Genomic DNA, 6,711 nt, shown 5'->3' with positions numbered 1-6,711 from the left:
AAGGCCTGGATGCCACTGAAAGTGGCATCAGGAGGCCTGCACAGTTGCACTTGCACTGTTGCACAGTGTGCTCTAGATGGTCATCTGAGGGGAGGGGAGGCCTCAGGCCAGCTGTACGCCTGTACCACAATTATTGTACTGCAAAGTACTGCACTGCACTCACACAGTCTGCCCTGCCTCTGGGCGCCTGGCACGGTGTCAGGAGGAATCAGGAGTTGGGAGGCCTGTAATGCACACAGTGCTGCTTTCACTCACACTCTCTGGCACTCTCGGAGTTGTCACAGTGGCACAGTGCTTGCTGGGCATGGATTGCGGAAGTAGGCGGAGCTCCGTAAAAAAATGGAAGTTGGTAAATGTCCCTCCTTGCCATTTTTGTCTCATTGTCGTTCGATAAAGAAAACGGATCAGATTTTCGTCATAGCGTTCGTCAGTGGACGAAAATGTGCTGTACTTTTCATTTAGTTTTCGTCACTGTAAAAATGCCGCTGATGAAATCTTTGATTAAACTGTTTTCCTTGACAAAATTAACACTGGAGTCCAGTAAGCACACAATCTCACTGTTATTTCTCCTGGATTTTTGAAGTGCCCTTTTCTGGAGTTAGTTCCACTGGATTTCTAGTTGCCATTCTTTGGAGTTTGGAAACACCTCTTGCCTTTTTGAGAACTTTAATTTGAGCACTTGAACACTGATTGCTTTTGACAAAGACTTTTTTGTATTTTCATTTTGTATACATTGCATGAATTATTGTTTCACCTTTTTATAATAGTGCTGCACATTGTGTATTGATGAATATTCTAGTTGTGTCATATAATTTTCCATTCCATTGTTTACTCTGTGAGTGATTGTTAATCTCATTGAAGATTTTGAGACAAACAATCAACTGCTTCAGAGGTAAGTATTAAAGCCCAACTCCAGAAAAAATAAAGTTTACCTCTTGCTGTGGGGGCTATGCCACATTACCTCCACTCCTCTGTGTTGCTGGACTGGTCCCCATAGCATCTTCTCCCCATGCTCCAGCAGAAGACCAATGTAGGGTCCATAAAAAAAAAAAAAAAAATATATATATATATATATATATATATATAGTATCTCACAAAAGTGAGTATGACACATTGCTACATAATGTAATGTAAAGTAAAGTAGTGAGTGTACAGCTTGTATAACAGTGTAAATTTGCTGTCCCTTCAAAATAACTCTACACACAGCCATTAAAGTCTAAACCGCTGGCAACAAAAGTGAGTACACCCCAGTGAAAATTTCTAAATTCGGCCCAAAGTGTCAATATTTTGTGTGGCTACCATTATTTTCCAGCACTGCCTTAACCCTCTTGGATACGGAGTTCACCAGAGCTTCACAGGTTGCCACTGGAGTCCTCTTCCACTCCTCCATGACAACATCATGAAGCTGATGGATGTTAGAGACCTTGTGCTCCTCCACCTCCCGTTTGAGGATGCCCCACAGATGCTCAATAGGGTTTAGGTCTGCAGACATGCTTAGCCAGTCCATCACTTTACCCTCAGCTTCTTTAGCAAGGCAGTGGTCATCTTGGAGGTGCGTTTGGGGTCGTTATCATGTTGGAATATTGCCCTGAACACCGAATATCCCCCTGCCACCGAAGGCAGGGGATCATGCTCTGCTTCATTATTTCACAGTACATGTTGGCATTCATGGTTCCCTCAATGAACTGTAGCTCCCCAGTGCCGGCAGCACTCATCCAGCCCCTGACCATGACACTCCCACCATCCTGCTTGACTGTAGGCAAGACACACTTGTCTTTCTACTCCTCACCTGGTTGCCGCCTACACACGCTTGACACCATCTGAACCAAATAAGTTTATCTTGTTCTCATCAGACCACAGGACATGGTTTCAGTAATCCATGTCCTTAGTCTGCTTGTTTTCAGCAAACTGCGGACTTTCTTGTGCATCACCTTTAAAAGAGGCTTCCTTCTGGGATGACAGCCATGCAGACCAATTTGATGCAGCGTGCGGCGTATGGTCTGAGCACTGACAGGCTGACCCCCACCCCTTCAACCTCTGCAGCAAAGCTGACAGCCCTCATACGTCTGTTTCCCAACCCTTGTAACACTAACGAGTCACATGGCACCGAGGAGGGAAAATGGCTAATTGGGCCCAATTTGGACATTTTCACTTAGGGGTGTACTCACTTTTGTTGCCAGTGGTTTAGACATTAATGGCTGTGTGTTAAGTTATTTTGAGGGGACAGTAAATTTACACTGTTATACAAGCTGTACACTTACTACTTTACATTGTAAAAAAGTGTCAAATTTTAATTTCTTCAGTGTTGTCACATAAAAAGATATAATAAAATATTTACAAAAATGTGAGGGGTATCATCAGAACTCAAAGTAATACATAATCTATACAATACAATCCTGGGTGAAACTTACGCTCATAGTATCAGCAACACAACAAAAGTCTGCCCAGATCTAAAATCCATGTCTAGCTAAGGAGATTAAGTGTCAATTAGGAGGGAGGGGTATAGATGGAGAATGAGGCAGATTAAAATGGTTGTAAACTCTTTACAACCACTTTTTACTACAGGCAAGACTATAATTAGGCTTACCTGTAACTACAGTGGATATCTCCTAAACCTGCAAGGTTTAGGAGATATCCCTGTATTTGCATGTGCCGATGTCATCGGCACATGCCCCCTCAAAGCAAACTGAAGCAACGGCACCTACGAGATGTCGAGAGGGCAAGTTGTATCTTTCAGTTAGTGTGCTAAACCTGTATACAGATACTACTTACCTTCTATATATCTATAGAAAGAAAAAATATCATTATTTATATATATATATATATATATATATATATATATATATATATATATATATATACATTCAACAATAAAGAGTGAGATAAACCAATTATGAGAAATTATTAAATTAGTGGTATACATGTACAGCAAATCTAACTACAGCCAGTAAAGTTGCAAAGTTGATTTCTTTTGCAGTTTACATTTCTATCCTGCAGAGGGCCACATTGTGCTACAAACTGTTTTATTACATGAAAAAGTACCACTGTGGATGCCTTGACATCTGGAACCTTATACTGATTACTATGTTCTTTTTCTGATATTTAATATTTTTTGTATTTCCATGTTAATTTTTGCAAAACAGGCTAAACACAACTTTGTTCTTTTATATCAAAAGCGTTAAATGTATTTATACGCTGTATATTCTGACCAAATTTTGTCATCTATACCTAGTTCTTTTCTTTTAAATGGAAGTGACATTTTTGTGGAATCTTAGATATAACTATAATAGAAAAGAAAAACAGCTATATTCCTTTAAACCATTTTATTTAATAATCCTTATGTCAGTTATTTTTGAGTATAGTACAAAAAAGTAGACATTTTCCGTTTTGACTTTTTCTGTTTATTAACAACTCCTATAATTATGACTATTTACTACAGTATATGTAAAAAGTTGGACTGTTGCTGGGTTTTGGTTAAGCCTAATGAAAATAAGATGGCACTTTTTGTTCACATCAGTATTTTTTGCTAGAAAATTACCTAGAATCCCCAAACATTATATATATTTTTAAAGCAGAGGCCTTAGAGAATAAATTGGTGGGTTTTGCAGTTTTTTTTGTCACACTGTATTTGCACAGTGGTTTTTTCAAACTCAATTCTTTTGGTGACAAAAACACTTTTTTCATTTTAATGCAAAAAAACACAATACATAATCCAGTTTTTTATGTAAAATATAAAGGATGATTTTACACTGAGTAAATAGATACCAAACAACATGTCACACTTTACAATTGTGCATGCCCATGCAACGGCGACCAACTACCTAAAGTTTACTATCCATAGGATATACAGAGGAGGTCTGGTGTTAGAATTACTGCCCATGATCTGACGTTTTTGGTACGTCATGTGTGGGACGATCGCTGTTTGCGTGCGTGCGGGACCAAAGCATGCATTCGCAGGAGAAATTTTTTTTCCCAATTATTAATTTATTTAACTTTCATCGCTTCCGAGTTACTATTACGAACAGCTGATCAAAGCTGATGCAGGCTTTGCTTGGCTGTCCAGCTAGCCCATGGATGTGCTGGCTGGATGCTCGTGTCTCCTGGTGGTACCGGAGAGCCCAAGAGAGCCACGGAAGGCGGCAGGAGGGGGGGGGCCTTCCTGCTGCTTGTAATAGTAATCAATTTACAAATGATTTAATTTCAACTCAATTTCAGTGAAAACATAGCAATACAAGTGCATATAATAGTAATTAAAAGTGAAAATGTTCATGAGTGAAAAACTTGATATCCTTAATATAAATACGTTGTGCCAAAAATCCACTTCACACAAATGCCAACTTCACTGTGCCATACCATCATACCCAAACTCCTTACCAAATGGATAAGATCTCCGAATTATAAGAGATCTACAGCACATAAAGAAGCAATCGACTCCACAAGCCACAAACCGCAAAGATCGTCCACCATCATCAAGGGTAACCAACAGAGCTCACAAATGTCACGGAGAAAGCATAAAGCGGTTCTTCACCCGTTTTTTAATCAGCATCTCGGTGGCTTCTAAAAGCAACACCGAGTGCCATATGGAGCTTTTTTTTTTTTTTTTTTTTCCTACCTTGCGTTATCAGTCTTTCTTTGTTTCTGTCCCTGCGGCTGTGGGCGTGGACTTTGCGGGTATTGACGTCATATCCTTCGTTCCCCGCAATGTCTCCTGGGATCTCATTGTCTTTCATCCCAGGAGACATTGCGGATAACCTCCGCAAAATCTCGCGAGACTTTACCAGGACTGACGTCATTACGTCCGCCACGTTTGGAGGGCGTTTCAAATTTTTCCATTTTTAGGTTGGGCATACAGGTAATATTCAGCAGTATTACCTGAGAACACGAGGCGAACGGAGCACACGCGGCATACCTTCCCCTTTGTCACCATATGCTACTGCACAAACAATAAGGTAAGTAATCCTAGTGTCTTTATTTATATATTTTTTTTTTAATCTAAAATTATACTGTTACTTGCAATGCTTTGTATATAGGTATAATGTATTTTAAATTCTGTTTTTAAATATAATATAGCTAGTTTTATAGTAATGGTTATTACAGTAGAATTTTTATATCTATTTTGTTATCCAATTTTTTTTTTTTTTTAAACATAAAATTTTTTGTTGTCTATTTAAATTATTTATTTTTTAATAATTTTTTTTTTTATTTTACTAAGGAAAGTATTTAGTAAATTGTAATATATATAAATATTGTAATTGTGTATAAAAAGCGAAAGAAATTTTTTTTTGATGTAATATCAGCAATATAAAGTTATGGTTTTTTTTTTTTGTTTGTTTTTTTATTTTATTTAATTACAACATTTTTTTTTTTGTTTGTTTAATAACGTATACTATTTTTTTGTTAAAATAATTTGTTTGTGTGTGTGTGTGTATGTATATGTGTGTGTATATGTGTATATATATATATATATATATATATATATATATATATATATATATATATATATATATATATATATATATATATATATATATATATATATATATATATATATATGTGTGTGTATATATATTAATTTATAATCATATTGCATAGTTATTTTATTTTGAACTGAAAAATATTTTTTTTTTTTTATAGCCATCAAAAGCTGTATTAAATTTTAAGGTATGTTATAAAAAAAATTTTTTGCCTGTTTCTAATTGTTATTGTCTGTATTGCAAAAATGTTAGGCATATTGTCAATAATAATGTAAACATTTTAAAAACCATTTTTCATTTTAAATTTAATTTTAACTGTTTTTAACTTAACAGATACAGAAGAACTTGGATCATATTTCTTGGTCTGCTTCTCTTTTTGGTCTACATTGTTTTCCATTCAGGTAATGTATAAAAAATTTTTGGTAGAGATTGAGATATATATATATATATATATATATATATATATATATATATATATATATATATATATATATATATATATATATATATATATATATATATATATATATGTATATATATTAAAATTTTATCAAAATGTATATGTGAAATGTATTTGTTTTTATATTTTTTATAATTATTTATTTTTTATCCCATAGATTGAAAAGACAAGTGGAATTGATTATTCAAAACCATGCCAAAAATATGATCATATTACCATCTATCAATTGATATTTTTAATGTTTTTCAAATCTATGCACTTCACTTTTCTTCCCTCCTTGTAACTTCACATCACCTCCGCCCTCCCTTTGTCATTCCCACCCCCCTTCCCTTCTGTACCACCCCATCCCTCCATCATTCCACACCCCCCCCCTTTTTACATATAACACTTACAACACAACCCCCCCCCCCACCCAAAACTCATCATTACTTACACCCCCCTCAACCGTACTTGTGCATCTGCTTTACTACTCCCCCTGCCTCATGCTTACTAATACACCCCCTCTATCATTCATGCTTCACACCCCCCCCCCCCCCACTTCATCCTTACTCACGCATCTCTTATCCTTACTATTGCCTCATCTTTACTACCACAACCTCCCTCATAGTTACTCTACACCACCCTCATCCTTACTCCCCCATCCTTAATATCCTCTACCCTTACCTCTTCTTTACTAATCGCCACCCCTCCTCCATCATCCTTACTACCCCCCTCCCTACTCTATTCTCTAAAAAATCTTTCTCTCGTTTTTTTCTATAAGACAATTGGATTTGAGGA

The sequence above is a fragment of the Aquarana catesbeiana genome, linkage group LG03 (assembly GCF_042186555.1).
Source record: "Aquarana catesbeiana isolate 2022-GZ linkage group LG03, ASM4218655v1, whole genome shotgun sequence".
Taxonomy (NCBI): domain Eukaryota; kingdom Metazoa; phylum Chordata; class Amphibia; order Anura; family Ranidae; genus Aquarana; species Aquarana catesbeiana.
The sequence above is the reverse complement of the archived record's forward strand: the minus strand, read 5'-3'. Positions refer to the sequence as shown.